General features: G+C 37.5%; 1 long non-coding RNA gene across 1 annotated transcript in view; it reads right to left on the bottom strand.

Annotated features, from left to right (window-relative positions):
• Nucleotides 1–8778, bottom strand: part of LOC307122625 — a 505212-nt gene extending 496434 nt beyond the window's left edge. The window contains exon 1 of the long non-coding RNA XR_013816072.1: nt 8751–8778. This is a non-coding gene — a long non-coding RNA (uncharacterized lncRNA). The remainder of the gene's footprint in view (nt 1–8750) is intronic.
• Nucleotides 8779–15668: the final 6890 nt, after the last annotated feature.

Genomic DNA, 15668 nt, shown 5'->3' with positions numbered 1-15668 from the left:
CATCGCAAACATGTCTGAGGATTTCGACACAGAGGAAGACTTGCATTTTTTTGCTCAGCCATATTTATTTGAACCCGAATACACGGACGAAGAACTCAGAGCGATGGAAGAAGCTCCTACACAGCATCAACCGCTGTCGCAAAAAAGCTGCGAGCAACGCCTCGTGAACGCGGATTCCAACATAACCGGAAGAGAAGACAATGCTTCATAAAGTCTTAGTTTTTGTTATTTTTGGACCAAAATGTATTGTCGACACTTCAAAAGAGTTTAACTAACCAAATGATGTCACATATGGACTACTTTGATGATGTTTTCATTACCTTTCTGGACGTGGACAGCAAAGTGTGCACAGACTTACATTCAAAGGACTGAAAGCCCTCGGACTAAATCTAAAATATCTTAAACTGTGTTCCGAGGATCAACGGAGGTCTTACGGGTTTGGAACAACATTGGGGTGAGTCATTAATGGAAGAAATTTCATTTTTGGGTGAACTAACCCTTTAATACAAGCTATAGAGTAGACTTTTTAAAAGTGTACTTAAGTGTTAAGAAACAGTCACGAAAGTGTACCCTAAGTGTGCTTAAGTGGGATTTTATTTTATTTATATGATATTATCTGCAAGTTTTTTTTTAAATGCTTTTAAGATTTGAAGCACATTACAAGTGCAGATTGTGCAGCCTACTCTTGCTTGTGTTCTTGTGTATTTTTGGGCTTATATTGAATTTTACAATAATTAATTCAGCTAGATGCTAATGCTAACATGCAAACAATACGTGACAATGAGGTCTGTACTATCAAGACAATTTCAAGGTCAGACAATGTCGTTCATGACTTCTATACTGTAACAGTACAGGTGAACCAGGAACAGGCTGACGACTCAGGAGATCACAATCAAACATACACTTTAATCTTAACTTCACAGAAACATGCAGACGAGCAACGGAAACACAACAGTGACTAGACAAAGACTGAGTGAACAAGAGGAACTTAAATAGTGAACGCAAATGAGATAATTAAACAGACACAGCTGAACTAAATGAATTCATAATGACAGTGACCATGGAAACAAGGAGTGGCGGGAAACTGAACAAAGGAACAAATCAATCACAAGCAAAACAGAATGTACATGTGACATTTACTGTTTTGGCATAAGAATTATAAGCTATAATTAATTGAACAATAATTCCCTTTAAAAAAAAAAAATCACAATGCTTTCTATACAAAATATATATATAAAGGTTTCACTTTCCAATAATCATAATAATAGCTGAACACAAACATGTGTCCATTTTAAGTTATTTAATAAAAGTAAAATAGATTTTCCACTAATTGGAAGATGGAGAATTTGAAACTCTTGATTAAATCAAAGTGGAATGTGGCTCGACCCATTTGCCATGAACTAGCCAAGATATTACAAGCATAGCAAACACTAAATCTGAAATACTGTGTCCCAGAATGGAAAAGCATGTATTTTCCCATCAACAGTGAAGTAGGCCATTCTAGTGTGCAGTAGAAGTACAGGAATCAGGATGCAGCCACTCATCTCATCCATTTGACGCACACACACGCATTACTGCGCTTCTAATGTATGGAGATTGGCGTCTGGGTGACTCAAAGGGTGATGTATGAGAGACGTCTCTACCACGCTCACGGCTTAGAGCTCCAAATCGATGTGTTAGCGCCCATGTCACACATACGTAGCATTTAACACCAAGTTTAACAATCTTTAGTGGCTGCCAAGAGCTCACCAGCCACTGACCTCGACTCACAGCGGGTGATGAATAACTCGCCGGCAGTCAGTCACATCCCAGATATACACAGACGCTGCTGCTGTTCGATACAACCCAACGCAGATGTTTATTACTGTAAAATAAAGAGAAAAACATTACACTTATGCAAAAGCTTCATCATTAAATGGATTGTTTTGAATTCTGTAACCTGAGGTGAATATGCTTAAAGGGGGGGGGGGGGTTCTAATGCTATTTCATGCATTCTGACTTATTTACACTGTTAATGAGTTGGATTCTCAATGTTAAACATGACCAAAATTTCAAAAAACGAGTTGGACGTATGGCAGTGTTTCTGTGCCAAATACACTCCTTCAGGATTCGGAAAGCTTTTTTGAGTATCAACGAGCTTCGTTCGGGTTACAGAATTCGTCGGCAGCGCTGTCATTTTGTGTTTAGACCACGAAATCAACAATGTCACTAAAGAAGTGTGTTTTTGGTTGTGAGGGAAAGATAACCTTGTTCAGCTTCCCAAATAACCCAGCATTAAGGAAACAGTGGATGCAGTTTGTTTTTCCGGAGCAGCAACAGAGTTCTGCAAGTGTGTTTGTTTGTTCCCGGTCACGAGTCGAAACCGCAGGCGGTGAGTGAAGCTGCATCAAATGTGTGTGTTTTGTTGGCAATCGACGCGTAAGTGCATATAATGTAAACAACGCGAACGTATAGTGAATCGAAAGTTATCCAAGGATAATGGCATGATGTATTGTGAATATGTGCTCATGACTCTTTAGCTCCGCCCACTGAATGCCTCCACGAGCTTGGCTGTTTTCGGAAAGACTCGGTACAGCCTTACAGATATATGCTTTTTTTCAAGTTGAGGGTCCATTATTAATCGTGACCTCATTTTCTTCCTATTATGTAAATGATCGACAGGATACCCGATAGGATGGAGATAACCAAAATTAACCAAATTACACTTCTTATTAAAGCCATATGGGATGCAGTAAAATATGTACATATGTAACAGCTCAGAATGCTTAGATATTTATTTCATTAATAAAGGACTTTTTGAGCGAATTCCGCAAAATATGTCTGGATTGTAATGTTATTTATAATAGATGAAATCAAATATTTTTAACATTATTTCTACTTCAAAAGTTATATATTTATATCTTTTGTGTAGTTTTCTAGTCTGATTTGGTCAACATATTACAGAAAAAACTGTGTTGTTCTCGTCTGTATGAATATACTGTAGTGTTGTAGTCAAGACCACCTTAACCGAGACCAAGTCTAGACCAAGACCAGCGTGTGCTGAGACCAAGACAAGACCAAGACTTTGTGGTGTTGAGACCAAGACAAGACCAAGACCAGACCAGCACTCCTTAAATTTATCTAAAAGATCCATATCTAGTGTCTGAGAAATGACTTATATTAAATACAATTAGAATAGTTAGACACTATAGCGCTGTTACCAATCAAATCACTACCAATAAAATTCATGGCACAGAAGTTGCATCTGAATTGGTACGATTACACCTGCATAAATAATGTTCAGATTAATTTAACATTAAAACAATAACATTATTTAACCGTCACAGAATCCTTTATTCAACCAATTTGTTCAAAGCAACCGATTCATTTAATAACGAAACGTTGCCGAATTAGCAAAGACACCGTTTAAAATGTCATTTAATATTAACTTCTTGTTTATAGAACGTTTGTATAAATCAATATAATTTGCAATCACGCTTATATATTCATGAAAACAGCTCTCTTGCTATTGCGATATTGCTTAATTATATTCTATGTTTTATAAAAAAACGAAATCTCAGAATTTGCGGGCATTTATATTAATTTTTGCACATTTTTGAGACAATGCTGCATTGATTTTGAACCCGGCAGCACAGTAACAAAATAAGAAGTAATTGATTGCATTTTAAGCTGTAAGTTTTACATCAAATCACATTAATGATGTTAAATCAGACAATGCACCAGCAATTTAGTGATATCCTTGCAGTTGTGGTCTTGACTGGTCTTGAGATAAAATCCCGAGTCCGAGACCAAGACAAGACCGAGGAGAAATGCAGTCGAGACCGAGAACAGACAATCAAAAAATGGTCTTAAGTACTACAATCCATGCTTTTTCCATTTTAAAGCAGCACAAATGAAGGTTTAGCATGAGCAGAATCACAGAGGGCTATCAAGTCGACGTTTGCCATAAATGTTTGTTTTAAAGAGTGGATGAAGGATAGCTTTTAAACTAATCTTCTGTTTACCTACAGATGTTGTTATTCATTCAAAAGTGTCTCTTTGGGGTTTGCAGTTTATTATAATAGGCCTGTGTGTTTCCCATATCAACTTGTTTATCTGGCTTGCTATGTGTTTACATTTCAATTAGAGATGGGGGAAAAATATGAAAAAACACCTGGAATATTTCTCAGTAAATTGCCAGTTTAGAAGTAAGCACAGCACCTGGGGAAAAGACGAAAGTGACAACAACATCAACTCAATGTAGTGAAATGAATTCCCGTTGTGTTTATTAATTGTAAACATATGATAAAAGAAATGTAACTCACAGTCTTATATCAAGTATATTTTTTATGCTAAAATATGTTCTAAGAGGTGAATTTACTGTGACTAAATAAAATACAGTGAGAACGAAAAGCAAATAAAAGATCTTATTAAAAACTTTTAATTTGAAAATGGAAAGAATTTTATCATAAATCATTTGGAATAACAAGAAAAAGGTTTAAATAAATTAATAAAGATTCCATTTTATTAATATTGAGTTGCTGTTTTTATTAACTAAATAAAACACCAAAAGACTGATATAATGATAACACTGGCTAAACAGCAACATGTATAAAATACCAGTTATTTAATAAATTAAAAATAGAAAACTGGACTGAATCAAAACAGAATGTGGCGTTGCTTTTCTTCTTCGGAACAGTGACGTAAACATGCATCATTTAAAAAGCTAGAGAAGATATTCCCAGCATAGCACACACTAAATCTGTAATGCCCTTCAACAATGAAGACCCACCAGATTTTTTGAGTTCTGACTATGTCTTATAGCATCTACCCATCAATAACTAGAGCCCCAAACGCACCGGCCCAGAGCGCTTCAGTGTCTCTTTCCAGTTGGACTGGGCAATTTAAAAGGTTCCCCAGGGTTTTGGGCTTAAATAAAAACAGCAGGCTCTGGTTATTGGGGCTGAATGTTCCTTGTTTTCAGAGGAGCATGGCAGAAAATATTACCGGCGGTCAGTGTTACGTCTACATGACAGGTTTGCCAGGTCAACTAACAAAAGCACATTTATAGTTGATAAATTACAGCGACCTGTTTTAAATATGAACCACAGGTAGTTTTTGTACTCGGATCCAACAAAACAAGGGTTAACCAAGCGGCAACCTCCCGTCGTTTCTCTTGAAGCCAATACAGAAGTGACTTAAACTGCAATTCATCGACTGGCCACTAGGGACAGACTCCAGAAGGGAGCAGAATCTCATTGAGCCCCATGTTAAAATGCCCAACTTTACAACAGAAAAAAACATGTTTACAGCCTGGTACAAATTGTGGTTTTGGTCTATTCGGCTAATTTTGCCCTTCATGACAACTGTGATGGGGGTGAATTTTTTTATAACTCATTTATTTACATTATATAAAGCCTTAAAGTTCTGCATAATTAAGGGCGTGGCCACTTTGAGTGACAGGTGGATAGCCATTTCTCTGCTGTCTGTTACGTCACCTCAGCTCTACCCACATCCCGTCTCTTTGCCCATTTTCTGTTATCCGGGAATGACGCACGATGACGCGCTGCCAAGATGGCAACGGCCAGGTCAACCCTACTTTACGCTTCAAAACTGCTCTTCAGAATCCTATGGGTGACGTCACGGACACTACGTCCATATTTTTTACAGTCTATGGGGTTAACCCATTAACGCATACCTCGGGTCTTTACTGACCCAGGACGTCATTCACGACCTTCTCCACATTCATTTTTTAAAAGTTAGACATCAGCCTTCTTAGTATTCCTCAATCAATTTATTATAAACAATATAACAAGACATTTTTAAGGGAAATTATATAGGGTCGCCCGAGGTGTGTAAGAGTGTTAGTTTATTTTTTTCTGCACAATAATTATTGAATTTTTAATGACTGAATAAGTGTAATTCACCTTTATTGTCTGATACACAATGATGAAGTGATGTTACACTCATAATTACAGTAGGCAGAAAACAAAAGAATAGGAAGTATCATCAGCAAAACTTGAACTATTTCATTTTATAAATACCAATATGGTTACCATGTACAGTATATACCATATTGATATAAAATGTATCTGTAATTCGACATTCCTTATAAGTATAAGGTTTAGAAATAAAAATAGATAAAACACTAAATTATCAACAAAAAGGTTGAATGGATGAATATAGTCAATATGTTAATGTGATTTAATTACAGAAATGTCAGGAGAGAAAAAAAAAGTATGAGGAATTTCAATGATGTGTTGCCTTGCAAACATTGTAAAGATGGCTAAGACAGACAGATCTGATCCTGCATGCCGATTAGTCAAAGAATGTGTGAAGACAGGATGATAAAGATGTTCAATTTATGCTTGAATACACCGATTAAGATAATAAGCCACAAAGCAGAATCTGTAGGGATGACAACACCACACACACACACACACACACACATGGAGAGACAGACAGAGTTGTAATGTTCTCTTTGCTTTGGCTGCTGGTAGATCGATTCACTGGCCCATTTAGTCCTCCATGAACATTGCATTGTCTGTTTATTCATTGTGTTTTTCATTGTCAATTTAGAACACAATTCCAAGCAGACTTATCCTGAGCCAAAAATCCTTAGTGTCATTATAAACACACTCTCTCCATACAATGTCATGGAAAAAGTCCAGTATCAGCACATCCCTCACCATTCTTTCCATTTTAAGCCTTATATTGTATTACCTATTCATCAAGATGTATTGGAGGAAAGTGTATTGAACCCAAAAAAAACATCTTTAAATGTGTTTAATATGTGTTTTTGTTGAGCGTCATATTTGATACACAGGCCAGCGTTTATGCCTTTTATAGTATGATATTGTGAGAATATTGTACTCATACTTGAGGAGGGAAAACACCTCCATTTTATTCAGAGGCACAAACTGAGCAAAAATAAGCAATTTGGCGCATATTTATATGGCAAAAAGTAAGATGAAATTCTGATAGATTGTACAGTAAATCAATGAGATCTTCAACAGTATAACAGACTACTTACATAAAATGCATATAAATATTAATTGTCAATCTATATCTGCCAATAATATGCCATAGTAGGATAATATTTAAATGCTTAGTTTTATGATCATAGCTCTGTATTTTTGCTACACAATTGAGAGATTAACATATAAACGTTCCTTAAAAGCCTGATGGATCAAATGTGATACTCAAAAATGATAAGTTGCTACAGTCCAGTGAGTGTTCATCAAGAAATTATACACAGTTATTCTAATGTTAACTTTATAAAAATCAGCAAAGATTTTATTTTAAAAAGAAAGTGAACCACGACATGTGGACGTTTTTCCAATTATACTAAAAGGCCTTTCACTTGCTAAACAATTAAACTATCAATCAGACGACAGAAGGCAGTAGATTGAGTAAAATAGCTTTTTCAACAAAGTTTTGATCATATTGAGCATTAGAATTTTGCATTTCGAATGTGATAGGCTTTATAGGGTTAATATTATTTTACTCCTGGAAGATTGCGTGCATGATGAGATGAGATTTAGTCGAAATGTGGTGAATTATGAAATGATCTGGAGTTTTGAACCATTCAGTCTACTGGAGTCGCTAATTTGATGTGCACACATTTACCTCATTTATTTTTTTAATGAAAACTAACGTGTGTAGTAAATGGTGTACACACTTTTCGAAGCCTATTTTCTTTGTCTACAGAACGTTCATGCATCAGTCACCCAATCCTTCAGTATGTCAAACCAAACTCGTAATCATTCCCTCAGCAAATTGCGTGTGTGTGTTGAAATATGATTATGGTAATGACACTTTCATGTGAAGCGTTCAATGATTACACACACATACACAGTACAGTTCCATAAAAAAGCTAACAGAGGGGAAAATTGTACGGGCCGATGTCGCCGCAACACCATTGAAGACAAAACGACATTGGCATGTACAATCAGATTCCTCTTTCTGTACCCGTTATGCTCCAAACGACAAACAGCCCGCAAACACACACATCTTCAGTCAAGGATGGTTGTGTTACGTCCGAACAATCGGCCGAGAATCAAAATAAGAGTGTGGCAGCACTGAAGGACCAAGACCCTACAGAATCCTTGAAGCCAAACCGCGTATGATTTTTCCCTTCTCTCTGGCTCTTTCAACCTCTTGTGATGAAAGAACATCCCCGGCAGAGAGTCACTTGAAAACGTTCATCGAAAAAGGCTTTGATGGGCAGGAGACTGAATAATACAAATGTGGAGAAAAGGAATGTCACAAGAAAAAACAACAACTCAAGAGCAGAAGTGAATTGGCTGATCGTGTTTCCACTGACCTTCCCTTCAATCTGCTCCTGATGTGGAAGCCGACCCTCAGTGGCGCGGCCGTCTCTGCTGTTCCCGTGTTTATGTGTGTGTTTCCAATAAACTCCAGGGGGTTCTGGTGAATGTATGGACTGATGTTCGGGGAGACGGAGTTTGACAGGTGTGTGTGGACCCCTCAAGAGGGCTGAGGGGGTCAAAGGGGGGGACGGGGGACATAACAATGCATGCATTCAGCGCTGCGGGGGAACGTGACTTACACACCGTTATCAAGCCCCGAAACACTGAAAGAATTAGAAGGTCAGTGTGTGAGAAAGTTGGAGTTTGAGCTCGTTTGGATGCTAATAGGTAATTTAAGATCTCCATTATGCTGATGACCGCAGGCAAACACTAACGCAAAAACAAATTAACTTAAATTCTCTATTTTTCAGCCTTTTAACAATATTCAATTTGCACTACTACTAGTTTGGTGTCAGTAAGATTTTTTTTAAGTGTATCTTAATAGATTGTAAAATGTAATTTACTCCTGTGATGTAAAGCTGAATTTTCAGTATCAAAACTCCAGACTTCAGTGTCACGTTCCTTCAGAAATCATTCTAATATGCGGATTTGCTGCTTAAGAAACATTTCATATTATCAGTGTTGAAAACAGTCTTTACTGTCACTTTTGATCAATTTAACGCATTGTTGCTGAGTAAAATAAAATAAAAATTAAGGTGTACATGACTGAGTGAGTCACGTTCGAGCAGACGGCACTCGCATACAAGGGTGACCGTTTTGTCCGCGCTTTTTGGTCATCGCTGTTGTTGTAATATATTGGGAAGCCAGAATAGTATCCATGGACAGAAACATACACCAACCTAACTCTGTCTGTCTTCTTTACACTTTGTTATTTTCAAGAAACCATATCTGATAGGCCTACGTCATCAGATTTGAGATGAACTGTGGTGCAAGTGCGTGCCGAAATCGAGGGTGGAGAACCGTACGTTTCGATTTTTTACTTTGAACTGCCGCAAGAGTATTAAACTCTCTTGATATTAGAGTAACAATTACAGAGGAATAAAATAAAGCATAATTCGTTGCCTTTTTGGAGCTTGGAAGGGTTCAGTTTGATCAGATGTTTTATACCATCATCACTGTCACTGATACATTCAGCATCTGGCTCATTTTCGCCATCTCAAACATATTCTCAAAACCATCACTTTCAACTTTAAAATCAAATTTTGATCGCTAACAGCGTCTTCACCAAATCCACCATCAAGTGACAGTGACACTTATATTTGACTGTGTTCAGTACTTGCTCTGCAGTAAATCACTGAGCTATTTTTGCTCAAGTTTTGCTGATGATACTATAGTATTCGTTCGTTTTATGCCTGGGGTAATTATGAGTGAAACATCACTTCATTGTGTATCATACATTGCCACCTTGAGGATTAAAGGTGAACACATATTGATTCATCAGAGATCAATTTATTACAAACTATTACACTATTGCATACCTTGGGTCACTAGCGACCCTATACACTTTTTACAACAAAAGTAATTAGTAAACGGACATTCTTTTATAATTGTATTTTTTCCCTTGTTATATTGTTTATAATGAATAATAGATTGAGGAATACTAAGAAGGTTGATGTCTAACTTAAAAAAATTAACAAGGGGGAGGGTAGTGAATGACGTCCCAGGTCGATAAAGACCCGAGGTGTGCATTTAAGATTTGAACAAACAGCCAAGTACATTTTAAATGTTAATATATTAACAATTTATATTTTGGAGATTGTCTGCAGAATCAGAGTTTTGAAACAATTCAGTAAAATGTACAATTTGACTTACTGTACCAACACTAAAAGGGGAATTTTGCTACTGAACACAAAATAAAAATTATCTAACAGTACTCTTTATTTATTTGTGTTTGATTTTTTTTTCTTTAATGAGAAGAATGAGAGCACATTCATGGGCCACATTTAAAGTTGATTAAAATCACAGAAATATATAGAGTGTTAAGTAATGCTATATTTCCATTAAAATGTCACAAATATAATTTGAGCAAGACCTGATTGGGCGATTCACACAAACAAGCTTAAAAACAAAGATGGCACAAAACATCTCTCGCTCGTGTCTCATTTCCACTCAGGCGCCAAAAGCCCATCTGAAGAAGCTTTTAGAAAGCGCCGGACGCAACACGCAAACAGGAGAAGAGTAGCCAGCCGTAAAATTGGACAGCCATCCCACCCATCCAAGCGAAAGGCTCAAAGCGGTGAAGAGAGAGAGGGATGACAGACGAGTAGGGATGAAACAATCTGAGAGTAATGGAAGATGGCTGAATGTAGATTGACGCAGATCAGATGAGCCGCAGATCTGAGGAAGGTGAAATTGCTAACAAACTTTCTGTTGGAATATATCAACCGGAGACGAGAGATTCAATTATCAGCCTAAAAGAAATGTTCGGAAAAGGGGAAAAAAAAAAGGAATAAATACAAAATAAATTATTGCACTATACCCACACTTTTCACCGACTGCCAAAAAAAATACTCTTAAAGAATAATAAAAAAAAATCCTGGGGAAAATATGGAGCCAATCATTTGTGGCTGAAACTCGTTCTATCAGATCAGCGAGAACTTTGATCTTCAGAAACAGAGCAAAAAATTTAAAAAAGCAATGTGATTATCGATTTCAGAGGTTGATTTTTTCTGTACGGTCTTGTTTTAATGGGAGGCACCGGTTATTGGACACGACGAGCCCTTTCAACTGAGATTTGGGTCAAACTGTGTTTTATCAACACTTCATCTTCAGTCAGAGCAGCGCTGAATATCAAGCACCGAGATCTGGACTTGGTTTCGGGAGTCATGCTGGGATGGATGAAGAACAGGCTGACCAAAGTCAGGGGTCTGGTCGGATAAGAATGTGACTCAATCAGGTCCTGTTCTCCAAAAGGTTGATCAACCGTGACGGCCAAACAAACTTGGTATTTGGTAAGACCACAAACAAACAGAGAATTCCACAGCACATTAGAGTAGGGTAATTCACTGCTGGCAAGATGGGCTTTTAATAAAACGTGGCTGTCTATGCAATAGAAAGGCGAATTCTTTAGAAAACAGTGCCATGTGACTAGAGAAAATAAGGGAAAAGGTCTGTGGTGTTGCCTTTTGCCAAAAAGGTAAAAACTTCAACACCCATATTTCATAATCAAACACAATCGCATGACAATTCGTAACTATTTTACGTTTTGGCGAATTGGCTAATTTGTGTGCATTTATCTCATTTAAGTGCCTTTTCACTACATCTGATACATCTGACTTTAGTGCAGGAAACAAAGAAAAAGTACAATTTACATTTCCTACAAATATTGTAACAATACAAAGCTGGTTGAACATTTGTGAACTTGCACTGATGGCATTTTTTGCTCTTAAGGGACAATATCGACGCCTAAAGCCTTAAAAAGTTTATATTTTCAAACAGATTTTGCACGAAAGCTTATCGTTTGCATGTGTTTTTAAAGGGATAGTTCACCCAAAAATGAAAATTCTGTCATCATTTACTCGCCCTCACGTTATTCCAAAACTGTATGAATTTCTTTTTTCTGCTGAACACAAAAGAGGATATTTTGAAGAATGTTTGTAACAAAACAGAGAGAGCAACCATTCACTACCATGGTATTTTTCCCCTACTATGGTAGTAAATGGTTGCTCTAAGCACTGTGGTTTAAAAACAGACGATTTTAAACAGTTGAAGCGCAATTAGCAGCGAAAGACAACTCATTTCATTATGCACGCAATGTCTGAGACATTTTGCCGTCTAATTGGGCTTGAACGGTGTCATTTATGTCTTAAGTGAACTTAAACAGTTCAGAAAGAACTAAGTAATTGAGAAAGAACAACGCATGAGTATAATGGATCCGTGTAGTTGGTCTTAAAGGGTTAGTTCACTGAAAAATGAAAATTAGACCATGATCATCCTAGGTGTATATGACATTCTTCTTTCAGACAAATAAAATCGGAGTTATATTAAAAATGTCCTGGCTCGTCCAAGCTTTATAATGGCAGTGATTGGTTGTATAGTTTTTGAAGTCCATAAAAATGCATCTATCCATCATATAACTGCTCCACACGGCTCCGGGGGGTTAACAAAGGCCTTTTGAAGCAAAGTGGCACGTTTGTGTAAGAAAAATATCCATATTTAAAACTTTATAGACTAAAATAACTAGCTTCCGGCGGTCAGCGGTAATTACTCAACCTTTTACTGGCCAAGTTCAAATTGCTTATTTTATTTGTTCATTTTACTTAACTTCGTTAAGTAGAGTTTACTTAAATTTACTTGCCTCAGGCACACAAAACATACAAAAGAGAGAAGAAAATCACAATGTACGGTTGATCTTTTAGAGCCACACACACTTAATACTGAAAACTCCAAATAGATCCTTAGATCTGTCATCGATGCATATCAGTTAAACCTGCACCTTTTGGAGTGCAGCAGGCTGAGCCTGCGCTGAGGATTTCAAAAGACGTCCACTGTCAGAATAAACAAGAGAAAGAGGAAAATGTCAAAAACAATAAAACTTTATCTACAACCTGCCATACGGCATTGTGTTCGATAAGAATCGCTGCCTCTCGCCGTCCGCTGAGTGCTGTGTGCTTTCTCTGTTTGTGCTCTTGGACGAAACAGCAGCTGAATAACAATCATTCTGCTGTTTTCTGAGGCCGAATCAGTCTCCTGGCGCCTACAGCGTCCAGGCTGTGAAATTAGGAGCAAACACAGACTCCTCTTCTCACTTTCATCCGCCCATCACTCTAACTCATTCTCGGCCAGTCGCTCCTCTCGACGCTAAAAGGATCAGAACTCTTTTGCTGTCAGACTGAAGGATGCCGCATAACATTTTCCGTTGTGCAGGTGTGTGGGGAAAGAGAAAAACTGTAATTGTGAGCGAATGTATGAAAGGTTATTTATCTCGGACGCGGGGTTAAAATGTACACAAGGGCGTATAAATAACGCTCTTGGTTTCAGAGACTCTTGTTTTGTAGTTTGAATTTTGTAAACGCTGGTCTTTTGTGATCTAAGGGGGTTTCGTGACAGATGGTTGTCAGGAAACAGCACCGGGATCTGACACGTGTGCCAGGAGAACCGGGCGGGCACGGGCGGGAGGTCTTCATCCTCCTCCTCATCGTCACAGGGGACAGCGCGAAGGCGGACGTGTTTCCTTGACATCACTCATCGCTATGGAAACAGATACTTTTCTGCCTTGGGGCTTGGCAACTCCCGTCAATCACGAACAAGTAACCACGGGAACACCCAGGTGCACCGAAGGATCACCTGAAGAATGTGGATGGCAAACTAGGGATATTTAAATCGTGTCGAAACACTTAACCTCAGACTTCAGTGTCACATGATCCTTCAGAAATCATTCTAATATGCTGATTTGATGCTCAAGAAACATTTCTTATTATTATCAATGTTTAGAAGAGTTGTGCTGCTTCATATTTTTGTGGAAACTGTGAACAAACCCTTTAAAGGTAAATATCGACCCCTAAAGCCTTAAAAAGTTTATATTGCACGAAAGCTTATTGTTTGCATGCGTTTTAAGCAATGCGGTTTAAAAACAGATGATTTTAAACAGTTGAAGCGCAATTGGCAGCAAAAGACAACTCATTTCAGTGTATGCACGCAATGTCTGAGACTTTTTGCCGCCTAATTGGTATTGAATGGTGTCATTTATGTCTTAAGTGAACGTAAACAGTTGAAAAAGAACTAAGAAATTGAGAAAGAAAGCATGAGTATAATTGTTGTGTTGCTTCATATTTTTGTGGAAACTGATTTTTTTCAGGATTCATTGATGAAAAATAGTTCAAAAGAAAAGCATTTAAAAAAGAACCGTATTGCCCCCAAACTTCTGAATTATTTTATACATTTGAATGTATGTATATGCATGGATATATACAATTGAAAATGTTGTGCATTGAATGAGGGAAGATGAATGTGTATTTAAACTGGGTCATTTATGTAGTAGAAATGTGAAATAATTTTTGAATTTGGTGCCTTCTAGACTGAAATTTATTTTTGTCTCATGTGGATGAAAGACAGCAACTCCCAGAATGCACTTGCTTCGCTGCCCAACAAGGCCACTCCCAAAGCCACGGCCATGGCCATCACTTGCCCACCATGGCACTCCCAAAGCCACGGTGGATATCACTTGCCCACCATGACACCGCCCCCACCATTGTTTTGATTTTCATAGTAATAAATTTTTTTCCTTCAGTTAGAGAACAGACAATACAGTTAAAAATCGAACATGTCTTTTCAATAAAGTGTGAGTGAGCCGATCGAAAGTCACGGCACAGACACAGCAGGAGTCAGATTTCATTCATCACGAGAGCGAAGAGCTGAGCAGAGCTGAGGTAAGCGCAGCATTCATTCACGACGCGTGTCCAGTCTGGCGCATTTTCAGTTCATGCCTATGGAAGCTTAACTTTCATAGGAATTCATTGAAAAGTCGAAACACTCGCTTTGCTCCGCACCACTGCGTTATTAATGCCCGAGCCAAGCGGCAGCGGGCGTGCGCATTTACATTCTGTGAGTGAGCTCCCACCCCGATGGGCGGGTTGAAAACATGCAGAACTAGCTCCTGTAGACTCGCCTGTGGCCAAAAAATCCTCAGATGACGCAAAATGACGATATTTGCGTCATCAGAGGACTTTTTCCAGAAATAAAATGCACAATTTTCTCGTCTCATGAGGTGACATGAGGGGGGAACATGAGGGGGGAAAGTACGATAATTCGAATAAACTACCGGGTTTCTACTGATACAAAGCTTAATGCTAATCGCTGAAGTTACCCTTCAACATTTTGTGCATTAAATGTGCATTGAATACATACAAGTGAACATTTTGTGCATTCATGTGAGAGTGCTGGGCAATCGATTAATCACGATTAATCACATCCAAAATAAAAGTTTGTGTTTACATAATATGTGTGTGTATACTTATTATGTATATATAAAAACACACTCCTTAATGGGTATATTTAAGAAATATGTTCATGTACTGTATATATATTTATATAATTTAACTTATATATAAATATAACTTATTTTTCTTAAATATATACATGCATGTGTGTATTTATATATACATAATAATTATACACAGTACACACACATATATTATGTAAACACAAACTTTTATTTTGGATGCGATTAATCACGATTAATCAATTGCCCAGCATATACAAATGAACATTTTTGTGCATTGAAATGAAAACTGTGAAGTGACATTAGTGAAAATAAACCATACCAAAATGTATTTAAATTTTCATATTAAGTATACAGTACAAATCTATCAACATATTTACTGACATATCGTTTGAGATTTACTGATATAAATATTA

This window comes from Gobio gobio, assembly GCF_949357685.1.
Source record: "Gobio gobio genome assembly, chromosome: 2".
In the NCBI taxonomy this organism is placed as follows: Eukaryota; Metazoa; Chordata; class Actinopteri; order Cypriniformes; family Gobionidae; genus Gobio; species Gobio gobio.
The sequence above is the reverse complement of the archived record's forward strand: the minus strand, read 5'-3'. Positions and strand labels throughout refer to the sequence as shown.